Raw genomic sequence first — 18,398 nt, 5'->3', positions numbered from 1 at the left:
TTTGATCACTTTTTGCCTCATATATTTTTATTAGCTTTAGTAAGGTATAATTCACATGTAAAATTTACCTATTTAAAATGTAAAGTGCAGTGTTTTTAGTGTATTCCCAGAGGTGTGCAACTATTATCACACTCTAATTTTAGAATATTTTTCTCACTACAAAAGAAACACTGTAGACATTAACAATCACTCCACACTGCCCACCCTGATCCCCAAAACTGCTAATTTGTCATTCTTTCTCTGTTAGCGTATAGGGACATTTTATAAAAATGGATCACACAATATATGGTCTTCGAGATTGCCTTATCTCACTTTGCAAGATATTCTTGAGGTTCATCCATGTTGTAGCATGCATCTGTACTTCATTCTTTTTTATTATTAAATAATATTCTATGATATGGATACTTTACACTCTGTTTATCCATTCGTTAGTTAATGGATATTAAAGTTCTTTTCACTTGGAGGCTGTTTTGAATAATGTCGCTATGGATATCCTTGTATAAGTTTTTGTGTGGGCATATATTTTTATTGATAGATACCAAGGGATGGAATTGCTGGGTTATATGGCAACTATGTTTGCCATTTTGAGGAACTGCTAGATGTTTTCCAAAGTAGTTTCAGAATTTTATGTTCTTGACAGCATTATATAAGGTTTCTAATTTCTCCACATCTTAGTCAACACTTGTTATAGTCCATCTTTTTTAAAAAATATTTAGTTATTTATTTACTTATTTTTGGCTGCAGCGGGTCTTAGTTGTGGCACACGGGCTTCTCTCTGGTTGTGGCGCATGTGGGCTCTGTAGCTGCGGCACACAGGCTTAGTTGCCCCGAGGCATGTGGGATCTTAGTTCCCCAACCAGGGATTGAACCTACATCCCCAGCATTGGAAGGTAGATTCTTAACCACTGGACCACCAGGGAAACCCGCACCTTTTTTTTGTAGTCATCCTATTGTATGTGAAGTGAGATCTTATTGTGATTTTGATTTACATTTCTGTAATACCTAATGATGTTGAGCATATTTTCACGTGTCTGACAGTCATTTGTATATCTTCTTTGGAGAAATACCCAGGGAAATTGTTTACCTTAGTTAAATTGGGTTATTTTTTCCTTCCTTCCTCCCTTCCTCCCTTCCTCCCTTCCTCCCTTCCTTCCTTCCTTCCTTCCTTCCTTCCTTCCTTCCTTCCTTCCTTCCTCTTTCCTCTTTCCTCTCTTTCCTCTCTTTCCTCTCTTTCCTCTCTTTCCTCTCCTTCCTTCCTCTCTTTCCTTTCTTTTACTGAGCTCCCAAATTTTTTATATATTCTGGATACAAGTCCCTTATCAGATATATGATTTGGAAATGTTTTCCATTCTAATTCGTGTATTGTCACTTTCTTGATGTTTTAATTTCTAATACAGAAGTTTTTAGTTTTGATGAAGTTCACATTTTTATTTTATCTTTAGTTGTTTGTGCCTTTGGCATCCTAAGAAAGCATTGCCTAACCAATGTCAAGAATATTTGCTTCCATGTTTTCTTCTAAGAGTACTTGAGTTTTAATTCACACATTTAGATCTTTTAAATAAATTTTGAGTCAAATTTGTTTGTTACATAACTTAGAGATCAAACTTCATTCTTTTGCATGTGAATATCCAGTTGTCTGGCACCATTTTTGGAAAAGTTTATTCTTTCTTAATTGGATTTTCTTAGTACCCTTGTCAAAATCAATTGACCATAGACACAATGTTTTATTACAAGACTCTCAATTCTTCTTCACTGATCTATATGCTTAGCATTATACCAATACCATATAGTTTTGATTATTGCAGGTTTATATTCAGTTTAAAATCAAGAAATCTAAAACCTGAAAATTTGTTCTTTTTCTTTAAGAATTATTTTGCTATTCAGGGTCCCTAGTAATTTCATATAAATTTTAGGATTAACAAGTAAATTTCTGCAAAAGAACAAGCTGGGATTTTGAAAGGGATTGTGTTTAATCTATAGATCAATTTCGGGAGCACTGTCATCTTGACAATATTAAGTCTTCCTATCCATGTACATTAAATACCTTTCTATATATTGAGATATTATTTAATATCTTTCAATAATATCTTGCAGTTTCTAATATACAAGACTTGCACTTTTTTTGTTAAATTTATTCCCATGCATTTTATTCTTTATAGTGTTATAATAAATGATTTTCTTAGTTTTGTTTTCAGATAGTTTATATGCAGTGTATAGAAATACAATTGATTTTTTAAAATGTTAATCTTACATTCTGAAAACTTCCTGAACTCAACTATTAAGGTATAATAGTTTTTAATGGATTCCTTAGGGTTATCTTTATACAAGGTTATATATCCTGTGCAAATACTGATAATTTTACTTATTTTTTTCTCAATATGAATGATTCCTACTTCTTTTTTAGCTTGATTTCCCTGACTAGAACCTCCAGTGCAATGCTGAATTGCAGTGTTGAGAGTGGACATCCTTGTCTTATTTCGATCTTAGTGGGAAAGCTTTCATATTTTTACCATTAAGTATGTGGGTTTTTCATTGTATTCTTTTTGCTATGGAGGTAGAATAACCCCACATACGAAGTTTTGGTTTTAGCTTTTCAAAAACATGATATCCTGCAATAATAAGAATTAGCCATTTAAAGAAATAATATATATAATATATATATCCTATATAAAACATATATGTACATTATATATATTATAAAAATAGTAAGGAAAGACAAATTTAATTTTTGGAGCTTATAGAAATAACATTATTAAGTAGCTGCATAATTTATTGAATCGAGTAATAAGTGGCTTCAAAATAAATCAAAATAAAATCTGTATTTAAAAATAAAGTATTATAATGAAGATCAAATCTAAAACTCAAGTGTAAATGCAGGGGGTTAGGAATAGCCATGGACATATTGACGAGAACAAAAGAGCTGTAGTATGTGCGTTTCCAGATACTAAACATCATTATAAATCTAAATAATTAAGATAATGCAGTATTGTAACATGAATAGAAAAAATGGTCTATGGACTAGAGTAGAGGCCAGAACCAAACCTGTTCATATATAATATTTATAAATATTTGCCTGGGCTTATCTACGATAACACTTCAATACAGTGGACATAATATGATCTTTAATATAAATGATATTGAGTCAATCAGATATACCTCAATCACACACACAAAATTATTTCCAGATGGCATAAAGATATTCATGTGAAAGGTAACCTAAAAACATAAAAATGTGAAACATCTTTCAGTCCCAAAGTTGGCAAACATTTCTTCAATAGGAGCTCAAAATCACTCCTGAAAAAGCAACCCACAGTGAGGGAAAATATTTCCAGTGCGTTCCTTCAACAAATGCATATATCTAGAATATTAAAAAAATTCAAATACAAATCGATAAGAAAAAGGCAGACAACCTAACAGAAAAATATCAAAAGACTTCAGCAGACATGTTGCCAAAAATGTAAACACATGATCAATAAATATATGAAAGTATCCATAGATTCTTTGGATTTTTGTGCATTTTTATTGAGCCATGATTGGCATACAAAAAGCTTTACATATTTAATGTATACACTTTGACGAGTTTGGAGATCAGTATACATCTGTGAAACCATCACCACCACTATGTCATAAACATATTCCTCAGCTTGCGTTATATACATATATATAATAGGATAATCAGCCTTCAAAAATGAAGGAAGTCCTGCCATTTGCAACAACATGGATGGATTTGGAGAACATTATACTAAGCGAAATAAGCCAAATACAGAAAGACAAACACTATATGATACTCCTTATATGAGGAATCTAAAGTAGTCAGACTCACAGAAGCAGGGAGTGGATTGATGGTTGTCAGAGGCTGGGAGGGGGGAGGGGAAAACAGGGAGGTAATTGTCAAAGTAGATCCTTATTCATCAAGGAAAAGTAAATTAGACTTATAATACAATAATACCATGCACTACCAAATGACTTAAAAGAGGAAGCAACAATAAACAAAGCTAAACATTATAAAATAAAGAATTATACAAAATGTTCGCAAGACTGGGAAAACTGAAAGCTTCTGGCACTGCTGGCAGAAATATTAATGGGTAACAACCCCTTCGAACCACTTTGGAAAATTCTGGTAATGTTGCAAAGCATAGCTTATATTCCAGCAATTCTACTCGTAGATGTAAACCCACAAAAATGCATACATATGTGAACCAAAAGCACACACTAGATAGAATGTTTACAATGGCGATATTTGTGACAGCAACAAACTGGAACCTACCCAAATGCCCATGATCAGTATAGAGGTTTATTCACACCATGGTATTCTAGATGACAATGTGAATGCACAATGGACAACTGTCCACACCAGGGTGAATGAAACCAGACACAGAGCACACACTGTATGATTTGATGTACATAAAGAACAAAACCAAACAAAACTACTCTGCTGGTAAATGTCAGGAGGAGGGGCAGTGACTGGAAGAGGGCACAAGAGGAATATCTGAGCGTTGGACGTGTTCTTGATCTACTGGAGATGGTTATACAGGTGAGATCCCTTTGTGAGCATTCCAGATGCATAATTACAACATGTACTGTTTTCTGTATGCAATTTAATAAAAAAATAAGTACAAGAATAGAGTGTGGCAGGAAAAATGTTACTCTGGATAATGTACAAGACAATAATTCCCCCCCCCCATCATGTTTAATTGCTGAAAAGAATCCTTGATGCTGCGTTTTCCTAGCCCTTTTCTTGGAACTTTCTACTACTGATATCATTATGCCTCCCAGAGGAAATCTGGCTTGTGGTTCCCTGACTTGCAGTTTTGTGGTTTTAAAGCAATGTCGTCAAATTGTCACTGGGTTGAGTTTCTTTCAAGGCATTCATTTTGAATGAGAAAGAGGATTCTTATGTCAAGTAATACTGTGTTCTCAGAATTCACTAAGAGCTCTTTCGGGGGCAAGGAAGGGAACATTCTGACTTTATGTAGGGCACAGATTGTATCCATCACTCTTTTCTTAAACTCTTAAATTTTTTGTTCTCAAGTTTTAAAAGGAAAAGATGTTAAAAAGTAGATGAGGTGACAAACAAATGAAAATAAGTAAAAGGATAATAAAAAGAAACTTCTACAAGTGGCATAGAAATGGCTTATCTGATTTACATCTCAGTGAGAGCTGTTAGTTTCTGCATGGCAGGAGAATGAAGCATGAAGTTGTTGTTGACTAGGATTAGGGTTAGGATAGAGGCAATTAAAGACTAAAACAGAATTGCTGATGAGAATTCTTAAAGACTGTGTTCCCAGTCCGATAGAATCTCTTAGTGACTCTAGTCTATTTCAGATAGAAGCTGAATCTTGGTAATCAGACTCACGGCTGAGTAGGCCACAACTCAGAACAAAACATGCACTCTCTCAAGTATATATTTAATCAACGTGTGGTGGGAGCTTTCTGGATAAGCCTAACTAAGCCAGCTTCTCCATTTGAAAACAGCCTTCTCAATCTAGAGGCATACTGGCATTTGGATGTTAACATTCATTTATGTATTTGTAATAAATGATCTATTTATCCAAAACCCATTATGGAAGCTAGCATTTACTCAAATTACAGTTTTTGTATTCTTGGCAAGGCAGTAGTTCTTTTGCTTTTACAAAGAATTATGATTTAGTGTTTAGGAATAGATGAATACCTTCTTGACTTACTGTGTCTGATGAAATAATAGGAAAGAAGAAACCAACTACAGCTAATATATGTACATATGCAGACAAGAACAAATTAAATTGCTCATAATGTCCATTATTTATCCAAATAGGCCTCATTTTGGAAAGATAAGGAAAGTAATAGGAGCTATTTCCAGACCATATGGAACTGCATAATTTATTGGGGATGTTGCCAGATTCAGGGAAAGTGAGTGTGTTTCACAAGCTGGAGAGTCCCTTTCACAAGTAAGATTACAGAAGGAATATACTCATCTTTATATGGTTCTGAGGGTTTTCATTGGATTTGTATATGATGACAGGACACTATGATGATGACATTTTTTTCAAAGTTTTAAATACATAATGTGGTTCTGACTTTTTATTTCGATTTAAAGTAAAGCTTGTTTTGCCAGACTATGAGATATTTCCATTTGGTTGAGTCAATAAGGACATGACAATTTTTATTTTTGCAAGATGTTGTTTTTCACAATTTCCAAACCTCATTTTCCAAGAGGAGTTGTTTCTTGGATGGGTTGATAGTTAATTCAGTCATGAGCAAAAAAAGTGTTTATTCTGAGACACACCAAAAGCCTTTTGACAGTCTCTGACTTATTTCTTTCATGGGCTTGGTCATTCCTTTCTGCAAGTTGTCATGGACTGAACTGTGTCCCCCCGAATTCATATGTCGAAACCCTAACCCTGCTACCTCAGCATATGACTGTATTTGGTGATGGGGCCTTTAAAAAAGAAAATTAATTTAAAATGAGGCTGATGGGGTGGGTCCTAATCCCACCCGACTGGCTCCAAAATGTTAAATCCCTTACTCCCCCATCTCTTCTTTTTAGATCTAGAAATGCTCAAAAACATTTTACTGAATGTTTTTCTCCTGAGAACTTAATTCTGAAATTATTCTTTTTATTACATTTTAAGTCCATGGAGTATCATATATTAACAATTCTAGGTAAAAACATTATTGTTCTAAGATACTCAAAATTCCATTAAACTAATTTAATTAAAAAACCACACAGCTATACTCAAAAGAGCACTTTCTGTTTGAGTTTTCAAGTAATCAAGAGCCAATTTCTTGACGTTGAAATTATGTTGCATATTTCCACTAAAGATATTTGTGAAAGAAGTTATTATCTTCACTACCACTTGGAAAGAGTACACATGAGAAATATAGACATACATACTCAACGTTAAAAGAAAATCAATTTGCCTTTGATTGCATGGTACATTTTTTGTTATTTTATTAGCTGTGATATTACAAAGGATAGCTTTACTAATAACATTGATTTCTCTCCGTTTATTCCTGTAATGGGTTCTGTGATAAAGAGCTTATGGAACTTATCATAAACTCATATTCTTGTTTCTGTTAATACTGTTCTGTATGGCCACTTTATACATTCTATGAATTGGATCTCTTAATGACTCACTGCTTTCTTCGGGGTGCATTGTAATGGTATGAATTCCTTGGGCCTCCCTAGCACAGGAGCTATAGCCTGAGGTTCCTGCCTGAGAGAATGAATTCTACCTATTTAACCCCTATGGGAAACAAAGGTGCCAAAATTGAGTGAGTGCATGTCGAATAAATAATCTCCCTCAACTTCAAGATTACATTGATTGCTAAGATTACCTTGTATATTGGCTCCATGCTATAGATTACACCTTTCCCATGCATATACTTATTATAATCACTTTAACTTTTTCAACATTTCTCTGAAAGCGTAATATATAAATAATTAAACTATTCATATCCAAGAAAGTTTTGCAATGATTTTTGAGAATATGTCAATTCGCCACTGATTATGCCACTAATTTTCCCCTTGACTGTATCCTTTAAACAGTATTCTCCCAGGAATTCAGAGGATCCTGATATATGACTACGGATATGACCTGTGGTCATATTTATGTTTTTTGGGCCAGCTCCAGACCTGGAAAACTCAATGATTTTTACGGGACTTTCTGAAAGTGCCTGATTTTAGGTTGAGCGTTGGGAATGGAATAAAGGAATCACATGTAAGGAATTATGTCTAGCACTAACCTGATTCTCATGTGCATTCCTGGCCCATATTTGGTGGTTACACAGTCTCAAAAAAGAAAGTGCTTCTTCTCTCCCAGCTTCCTGGGAAGTAATATCCTAAAGAATGTTGACTTGGCAAATACATCTTAAATTCTTGGAGTGATTCTGTTACTTGCTCCTCAAGCATCCCTCAAAATAAATATGTACAATCATAAAAACATAAATAATGGTTATAGTAACCATGTGGTTCCTGATGTGAAATGAAGACTCTCCCAATTTAACAGATGATTGCTGTATACTTAATAACACAATTTCCAGCTCTAGAATCCTCCTGATAATGTTCAGAATGGTAAAAGTATTGTTCTGGAATTATCCTGGAAAAGGTTGATCTTCATAAACACTCTCTTCTTTGTATGTACATCTCTTTCTCCTTACAGAATACACATTTTAACACTTTGACCCCAAACAAATCAAAGACCTAAAAATCAATTTTAATTTTAAAATTGAAACAAAGCCAGACAATGAATCAATAGAATATCCAAAGTCCTTTGCATATTTTAAGATAAAAATCAATAATGATGACATATGTGGCTTCAGTTGTTTCATGTATTATTGTTTGTCTTCAAATTTTTACAACAGATGAGGTTAAAAGTTTACAGAACATCTATAATCTTCTCTTTGGAGAAAAGAAGACAATACTTCTAGAAAAATAACAATAGCACAAGCTATATTGAAAGCTGTATTACAGCATCAAAGGTAAATATTTTTGACCTGTTCCAACTGAGCATGTATTATACCTATAATATGCTCAGTAAAATAACAGATAATCTTAGAATATTATGTCTGGCACATGGTAGGTACTAATAATTTATTGAATTACTGAATGAAATGACACACTATTCTTCCACAAGTGGGATTTTTATCTCTGCAAATACCTTTGAAATCTTTGAAATTTAAAGAAATTTAACTTACGAACTTCAAGACTTAATAGAAGGTATAGTTCCTAGTATTCCACAGCTAAGAAATGGAAGGACATTCAAAATATTAATTGAAATCAATAATATCAAAGAGAAGCTTGAAGTATTAGCATTAACTAACTGATCCAGCAAGTTAGATATGCTTAAAAAACTTAAGTAACTTATTAATATGTTTTCTAAAGTGTTATATTTCCAGATGCTCAATCGTATTTTGTGACTGAACTATCTTTAGTGTAATTAATAAGAGGGGATAACTACTCTGTTCACCCACATGTGAATAGTAAATAATGAGAAAGAGATTTTAAAGTTACACTATAGGCAGCAAGATGGAGATGGCGGAGTAGGAAGACCCCCAACTCAACTTCTCCCACGAACACACCTAAACTACAGCTACACATAGAACAACTCTCTCTGAGAACAACGTGAAGATTAGCACAATAGCTCTTTTACAAGTAAGGATAAGAACAAAATGAACAAAACAAAACAAAAAACATCGGGACAGGTAGGAGGGCAAGAGAAGGGACCTAGTTAGGACCCACGCCCCCATCAGGCAACCCAAAAGAGGAGGGGTGTGTCACAAACTCAGAGGTCCTCCTTAAGGAGCAAGGGGCTCAAGCCCCACAGCGGGCACCCCACTCTGGAGACCAACACTGGGAAGACAAGCCCCCTTCACTAGTTTTGAAAAAAAATGGGGACTACAACCAGGAAAGCCAGAGGGCTCTGCAAACTGACACTCTTACTCTTACAGTAAGAAACAAACTGTACTCTTACCTCTCCAAGACCCTGCACAGGGGCAGAGGATTGAAGAGCGGTGGGGACTCTAGCCAGCCTGCCAAGGTTGCCCTCCATGCCTCCCATCCCACAAACAAGTCCAGCTCCAACATCCCTGCCGACCCAGGGACCCCATGTGTGCCCTCAGAGAAGCCCCAGCCCATGCTGGGCTCTGACTCTAGCGCCTCCGGAACCAGCCACCCCTTCAAGATGGCAGCTTCTGATGTGCCCAGGGAAAAGCTGTGACCTGTGCTGGATTCTGGCTCCAGCGCTCCCACCTCAGGAGATGGCTTCCAGTGCACCCAGGAGAAGCTCTGGCTAGTGCTTGCTTAGCTACAGCTCTCCTGCTAAAGTTGCTGGGCTCCTATACTAGGACACTAGGATAGATAGATAGGTAGGTAGGTAGGTAGGTAGGTAGATAGATAGATAGATGATAGATAGATAGATTGACAGACACCTTTCTTTTTCCCACTAATTTTAGCATGCATTAGTGAATCTTTCCTGTAGCTAGAATTACTGAGATTTTTTTTTTCTTTTTCAACATCTTTATTGGAGTATAATTGCTTTACAATGGTGTGTTAGTTTCTGCTGTATAACAAAGTGAATCAGCTATACATATACATATATCCCCATAACCCCTCCCTCTTGCGTCTCCCTCCCACCCTCCCTATCCCACCTCTCTAGGTGATCACAAAGCACCGAGCTGAGCTCCCTGCGCTATGCGGCTGCTTCCCACTAGCTATCTATTTTACATTTGGGAGTGGATATATGACCATGCCACTCTCTCACTTCATCCCAGCTTACCCTTCCCTCTCCCCGTGTCCTCAAGTCCATTCTCTATGTCTGGTGATTTTCTAGGTTCTTTTTCCTACTGCATGTATTGATTGAAATGCTTCCATGAGGAAAGTGGTTTCTTTATTTTTCCATTTATTTATTTACTCAGTTTATTTATATCAGCATGGATTTAAGAATGTTTATTTTATTTCAAGGGGTGTTAGTCCATGTATATGTTTTTAAAATAGAGATAAGGAATAAACTTTTATTAACCTCAATGAGAATTTACAATGGCACCCTCATTAGTATAAATGCTGAGTAATCTGGGACTTCCCTGGAGGTCCAGTGGTTAAGACTGCGCTTCCACTGCAGAGAGAGCAGGTTTGATCCCTGGTGGAAGAACTAAGATCCCGCATGTTGTGCGGTATGGCCAAAAAAAAAAGAGTAATCTGTTGCATAACACAAAGAGAGGTCCTGATCCCAGAAAGTTAAATGAAGACGTTGGCAGAAGCATTATCATGCATTCATTCAATGAGGAAAGAGGCCAACTGGAATGAGTCTAAGAAGCAATAGTAAAAAGAGTTGAAAAGATCATGAGAACCAGTGATTCATATAAGGAATTTTGGTACAAAGCAAGGTAAATGAAAGGAGTAATTGCTGATGAAGGAGGTAATTAAGGTTCTTTTTTTTTAATTTCCAGCCTTATTGAGATATGATTGACATATGACTTTGTATAGGTTTAAGGTGTGCAATATCTTGATTTGATACCCATATACTGTATACGACTACCACTGTACAGTTAGCTAACACCATCAAGTCACATAACTCCATTTCTTTTTCGTGGTGAGAATACTTAAGATCTACTTTCTTAGCAATTTTTAATATATAATATTTGTTAACTATATTCACTATATTAGATCTCCAGAAATTATCCATCTTCTACTTGGAAATGTATACCTTTTGAAAGAAGGTTCTTGATGGTAAAATACTATTTTTGATTAAGTGAAAGTGTGAATGACTAAATTCATGAGCAAATAAGCACTTAAAAGTATTTTTCCTTTATTCTAATTATATGTGCCAAAGGTTCATTAATAACATCATTAGGGCTTCCCTGGTGGCGCAGTGGTTGAGAGTCCGCCTGCCGATGCAGGGGACACGGGTTCGTGCCCTGGTCTGGGAAGATCCCACATGCCGCGGAGCGGCTGGGCCCGTGAGCCATGGCCGCTGAGCCTGCACGTCCGGAGCCTGTGCTCCGCAACGGGAGAGGCCACAACAGTGAGAGGCCCGCGTACCGCATAAAAAAAAAAAAAAAAAAAAATCATTAGGTTCAAGACCTACATTCAAATTTAATATTTTGATTTTCTCTGATAATCTCTATATTTCAACCTTACTTCTATCTTATTCTCCCATTCTTTTATTAAAAGTTATAATAAAGTAAAGAGAGTGGTTGGTTAGGCATAGAGTGACCTTATGTCTTGAAGTAATTATACATGGAGCCCTTTTTTACTTTCAAAAATGTTCTAGTTTTGACAGTAGGGTCTGTGATACTCTCGTTAGGCAAATGTGATGTGCTGGTAATATGACTGCTGAAACTGTAAAGTCCAGAGGAGGGAAATTATTGTAGGGATAATTTTTTTCATGTGACTTTTAACCTATGTTGGCTCAGCAGGCATCATGAAAAATGAATTTAGGTAGCAATAATAAAGCAGTTCTACACTATAAAATTGAGATGTAAATTTATACACCATCTTGTTATTAATGCTTTACCTTGCTGATGTCTGAATTGATAAAGTCTTCTTGGTATTTCAGTTACAGCTAATTTATTCATAGATTGGAGGACTCTATAGATATGTTGCTTTATTTCCTACAGCCTCACAGTAAAGATAATTGTTGAAAACATTTTAGTGTAGGGAAAAGGGAACTGGATCAGGAGTGAGAAAATCTGGGTTTGAATCAGAATTCCACTCCTTGGCTAGGAGACCTGGGGCAAGCCGCTTGCACTCTGAACCTCAGATTCCTTACCTATGAATGGATGTGCTGTAAATAGATAGCCACTGATCAGGAGTTTTGTAAGTATCTAGATAATAAAAATAATGTTCAAACTATAAATGTAAGATACAAAAATACTCCATACTTATTTCACACCTTCCTCTATTTTAAGGATGTTCACATATGTGTTGTCATTTGATCCCTCAGCAACTTTGTAGATTAGGCAGGGAAGAAACTTTCGCTGCAAATTTGCTTACAAAAAAGGAAGCAGAGGATACTAGACATTACAAGCCTTAAGCAAATCAAGTTGAAAAACTATGGCATGCATTAAATATGATTAATTCGTGTGTTTGTATATGACGTGGTTCCAGACCCATAAGAGGAGTTTCACATGTACACAGACTAATGCTACTGAACGCTGTGAAGTCATTATTGGATTAGAATATCAGAGATAAGTAGAAATTTAGAAACCATTTCAAAATCCTCCTTCAAGATGAATGAACTGATTCATAAAAGAGTTAAGCATTTTTTTTAATGTAAGAGTGAAAATGTATGAAATAATCTTTGTATTTATTGTGTTCTATTATTTTCTAAGTACTTCATGCAGGTCCATTCATTGTTCATCTACACAATTAACCTCAAGCTAGACATAAGCAAGATTAAATAAGATACTCATAAGTGATGGAGCCAATTTCAGTCTGAATACATGCTCAGATTTGTATCATTCTGCATCACTGTTTTGGTTGTGTCATGATGAAATGTACTTATTAGTAAAAAAATCCAGAATTAGGCCTTTGGTCTCCTGAATAAGTTTGGTCTTCTCTTCCTCTTATGATTTGATCCACTTATAATCAGTTGCTGAGTACCTATTGCAATGTGGAAGGCATTTCTAGGTCTTGAAATATGTAAATATGTTGAAACATAATCATGTATATACAGACATTAATATAGATGACTGTGATGGGTAAGGAAAGAGAAACATATAGTTAGTGTTATGGAAGAGATAAGTTCAGTATTCAGTTATGATTGAAGAGCAGGGACTTGAAGAAGATGTTACTTAATTGTTTATTTTATTTTTTTAGTCTGAAGATAGAGATTTTTCTTAAATTCATTTTTATTGGAGTATAGTTGATTTACATTGTTGTGTTAGTTTCTGCTGTACAGCAAAGGGAATCAGTTGTACATACATGTATCCACTCTTTTTTAGATTCTTTTCCCATATAGGTCATTACAGAGTATTGAGTAGAGTTCCCTGTGCTATACAGTAGGTCCTTATTAGTTATCTATTTTATATATAGTAGTGTGTATATGTCAATCCTGATCTACTATTTATCCTCCTTCCTTCCCCCTTGGTAACCATAAGTTTGTTTTCTACATCTGTGACTGTTTTGTAAATAAATTCATTGATGTCACTTATATGTGGAATCTAAAAAAATGGTGCAAATAAACTTCTTTGCATTGTCTTTAAATTGTATCCCTGGAAACAAGCTAGCATAGTCAGAAATAGAGGTGTGAAAGTAGCATGTGTTCAGAGCCCAGCTATGGCCGGTAAATCAGAGTCAGTGGACAGGACTTCAAGAGATGAGCTTGGAGGAGTGGAACTCAGCAGACTGTGGAGGGCATTGTGTGCAATGTTGAGGTGTTTAGGTTTTTTTCTTGAAGTAATGAGGAACTATCATAGGTATATGAGATGCTCAAGCAAGGAAATGACATGATTCAATTATTAGAAGTTTTACAAATATATTTAAAATTACATGGAGGATACGTCAAATGTGGAAAGTCTCATATTTTTCAATGCCAAGAACCATTAAATGAATAATTAAAGAAAATCTATTTCTTTAACTTTCTTATTAAATTTTTAAAAGTGAGAACTCAATTAGTTTGTAAGATTTTGATGATTTAATCTCATTTCTTTATTCATAAATTATGTCTTTAGGTACAGTTGGGAGCAAATCAATATTTTCCAAAGCTTATGGGGCCAACATACTTTAGTGAAAGGAGGTGGGTTGCTTAATTTATGAAACTGAAACACAGTAAAATATGAAATCATTTCTTAAAATATTCTTCTATTCATGCCTATGTTTATTTATGAATTAACAAATTTGCCAAGAAAAAAAAATATTATATAGAAAAGCTTGTTTATTTTTCACTTGCATTCTAGGGAAAAATATTTTGCATATATCTGAGGTGTATCTTAATATTTCATCATTTTTACACCTAAGTTTATTTATCTCTGTTATTTCTCAAACAAATCAAGACTACAAAAAGTCCCATAATTTTGTGTTAGGTCTGTGAAATGAACAGATTTTGTGAAAATCACATAAATCTAATTAATGCAAGTGATAAGCAGTATCTACATTTTAAAATCATTGAAATAGTAGTGAGTATTCTCACGTAAGGATACTTAGTTATTAAATCTTAATTTTAAGGCAACGTAGGCACTTATAGATATAACTTGACTTTAAGGTTGATGGGTAAAATTTTCAAATTAAAATACGTTTAGCCATAAATGACCCATTACTTCAAAATGCATGATTATTACCTATCAATATATGTAGTCATTTGATTTTCCACTATCATTAAATAAAAATAAATTTGACAGATTAGTTAAGTAAACTTTCCTGAAGAGAATTTTTTTCTACTCAGTTATTTTTTGGTGACTGTTCATAGACCTTTCTTCTTTTTTCCATGGTGTCTTTCTTCTCTAAAATCCACAATGTGATGGAATTACATTTTACCTATAATTTCTTCTCATAGATATAGCTTTGCAATTTTGCTATCCTTTAAGGATTTTTGTTTATGTATGTTCCATCCATCCATTTACTCATTAAAATTTATATTGAGCACCTTGCTAGGGTTTAGGAATATAAAGACCAAGAAGTTCATAGTTTTGTTCCTGGAGGGAGAACTAACAAAGGAATGTGTTATAAAATCCAGCCTGATGAGTGTTGATAGAGAGGGAGCAGAGAACACACAATTGATATATTTCTTAAAATTTTTATTGGAGCACAGTTGCTTTACAATGTTGTGTTAGTTTCTACTGTACAGAAAAGTGAATCAGCTATACATATACATATATCCTCTCTTCTCTGGATTTCCTTCCCATTTAGGTCACCACAGAGCATTGAGTAGAGTTCCCTGTGCTATACAGTAGATTCTCACTTGTTATCTATTTTATACATAGTATCAATAGTGTATATATGTCAATCCCAATCCTCCATTTCATCCCACCACCCTTCCATTCCCCCCTGGTATCCATACATTTGTTCGCTATGTCTGTGTCTCTGTTTCTGCTTTGCAAGTAAGATCTTCTATACCATTTTTCTAGATTCCACATATATGCATTAATATATGATATTTGTTTTTCTCTTTCTGACTTACTTCACTCTGTATGACAGTCCCTAGGTCCATCCATATATCTGCAAATGGCACTATTTCGTTCCTTTCTATGGCTGAGTAATATTCCATTGTATATATGTACCACATCTTCTTATCCATTCATCTGTCGAAGGACAATTGATTTTTGACCTGATCCTTTTACAGGTGCAAATCGCTTCCTCACTTTACTACCTTCATAGACCTCAAGCAATTGCACAGTAATGCTTAGCACACATCTCTTGCACTATAACATTTTGTCTATAAATACTCCGAAAAACCAGGACACGTCTTGGGTATATCCATATGCAAAAGCTTCTTTCTATTCTGCAGCATAATTACCCATGATATGTAAAGGGTTCACTATAGGAGGCGAATACTTCATTTTTATGTATTTTTAGAAGCCATCTGACTGTGGACTGTTTTGTGCCCATGTCTAGAACATCTCTATGTCATCCTAACCATAACTTTCTCCCTCGGTCACCTCTTCACCCTATCACTCTCCCTTTATTCCTGTCCATCACTCACCCAACTCCAAATCCCTTTACTTCCTTCTGGTCACATCTTAGGTGACCAGTGAAGGTCATAGCAATTATCATACACTATATATATAATCTACTTACTTCTCTCTTTGTTGTTCTTTCTAAGGTACTATACAGTAATTGTCCTTTCAACTGTTTTCTCTCTAAGTCACATTTTCAGTACTTTCTCTCATAAGATGCCTTTCTGATTAGACACATACGCTTATTAATATTTTCCTAATATCCTCACTCCTCAAATTCCAGTCCAGTTACTTAATGTAATTTTCTACTTTCATAATATTTTTATATTTATCTGATAACATTCATAAGGCATATAACACTGAACCCAATAAAACACATGAATGGAATGTAAAAATCACATTTAATCAGCCAGCAAAGTAATGATATTTGTTGCAGTTTGTTACAGTTAGTTCAGTTGTATATTCTGTTCAAACACAAAAGCACACTAATTTTAAAAGTGGACCAAATTGTTTCTTACAGCTATGTAGCCTGATTTTTCTGAAAAGAAATTATTAACTTGTCCCAATGTCACTAAATATTCTAAAATTTTATTTTAATTACTGCCTCTATTCCGTGTTCATAAATGGATGTCTTTAACAGAAGCCTCATTGTTGGTAATTATATTGCTCCCAATAGCTCACGATTAAAAATGATGCTGCTATCAACATTCTTGTATAAAATCCTTGGGCACATCTACAATAAATTCTTTGGCATACATTGCCAGAGATAAAGTTGAATTGATCAAATACCTCAGAAAGTTTAAAAATAAAGGACTGAGAAAAATACACACAAAAGTAAACTATTACTATTAGTACTAAAAATACAATTTTAGCAATATTAATGTAGGCAATTTTGATTAAGTATTAATACTTTGCTATGCACTTGAATTCTTCCAAACACAATCTTATTGGTGAAGTCCCAGTTTCGAGAAGCTATTTGACTTTACAAGAACCAGAAATGATAATATGATTATGGACAAAGCACAAAATCTCAAACAGTGTTAACTAAGGAAAAGTTAAGTTATTTGATTTTGACAAATATTTTATTTTAGATTTTATTACTTATATGTAAATAACAAATGTATAAATATCTGTAAATATTTATAAATCATAAAGTGCAGAAACCAGCAAGTGAAAAAAAAGTTTTAAAAGAAAACAAGCATATTAATATTTTTCACTTGCTTTTCATTTAAAAATATAATGAAACTAACACAGTATTGTAAAGCAATTATACTCCAGCAAAGACCTATTAAAAAATATATTTATAATGATGCCCACTGCTGAAAGTGACCTCCAGAATCAACACAAGCATAGAATTACTGCTCCAGGTCGAGGATTATTTTCTTTTTTTTTTCTAGAAGCAGGGTATGAAATGGTTGTAGATGTCAAGAAATAGTATAAAGGAAATGAGATGATTACTCACTTAAGCCAGATGGAAAACTGGGTCTAACTGTCTGACTGCTTCATTGACTTCAAATAGTCTGCAGTCACAGACTCCTCAGAGGTGTAATGCACTCGACGTCTCCACAAGGAGCTAACAGTTCTTCTGCAGCAGTGAATGTCCATGGGAATTCAAACAGATTCCGTTTGATTCTGTGTCTCTTCATGTCTTCTCAGTGCTAATCTTTTTCTTTTAACACGCACTGAAATTTCTTGGTTCATGGTTCTCTTGGTTCTTAGGGATTGCTAGAAAAAACAAAAGCTTGGGAGTAATAATATCAAAGTAAGATAACCCTATTCCTTTTTGTTATTTTACATCTAAGCAAAACACACTTGGGTCATTTTTGGTCTCTTAACGATTCCATGGCTATTGCCAGCACTTTGGTATTTATTCAGCCATTCAAAAAGATTTTCTTTTGTTCAGTATTTTCCAACTTCAAAACAGAGTCAGTCTTTTTACCAGCTAAGAAAATATTTCATGGGATATTTTAATATTCAATTTTTTTCTTTGATGTTTAATTGATTAAAGTAAAATATTGGACACATATCCTACAGTTAATATGCCAAATGAAAGTGATTTAAATAATAAAGTTTCCTAAAGAATGTTGAAAATTGTTCATTGTTTTCACTAGCCATAGAGAAATTTTTACTTAATAAAAGCCAAAAATATCCTATCAAAAATTCATAAAATCTTAATTAATTGAAATTTCTTAAGCTGTGTAAATTTTCTTATCATGATGTTCTGGAAAACTAGAAATTATAATTATTAATATGGTATCATATATATTTATACATATATCTAAATTATAAAACAACTAGAATAATAA

The 18,398-nt window shown here is 34.3% G+C and overlaps 1 long non-coding RNA gene across 2 annotated transcripts in view; it reads left to right on the top strand.

The window, feature by feature from the left end:
- Window positions 1-4,464: 4,464 nt before the first annotated feature.
- Window positions 4,465-18,398, top strand: part of LOC137211123 (uncharacterized) — a 409,508-nt gene continuing 395,574 nt past the window's right edge. For both annotated transcript variants that reach the window (XR_010936916.1, XR_010936917.1), the window contains exon 1: window positions 4,465-4,534. This is a non-coding gene — a long non-coding RNA (uncharacterized lncRNA). The remainder of the gene's footprint in view (window positions 4,535-18,398) is intronic.

This window comes from Pseudorca crassidens, chromosome 18, assembly GCF_039906515.1.
Source record: "Pseudorca crassidens isolate mPseCra1 chromosome 18, mPseCra1.hap1, whole genome shotgun sequence".
Classification (NCBI taxonomy): domain Eukaryota; kingdom Metazoa; phylum Chordata; class Mammalia; order Artiodactyla; family Delphinidae; genus Pseudorca; species Pseudorca crassidens.
The sequence above is the reverse complement of the archived record's forward strand: the minus strand, read 5'-3'. Positions and strand labels throughout refer to the sequence as shown.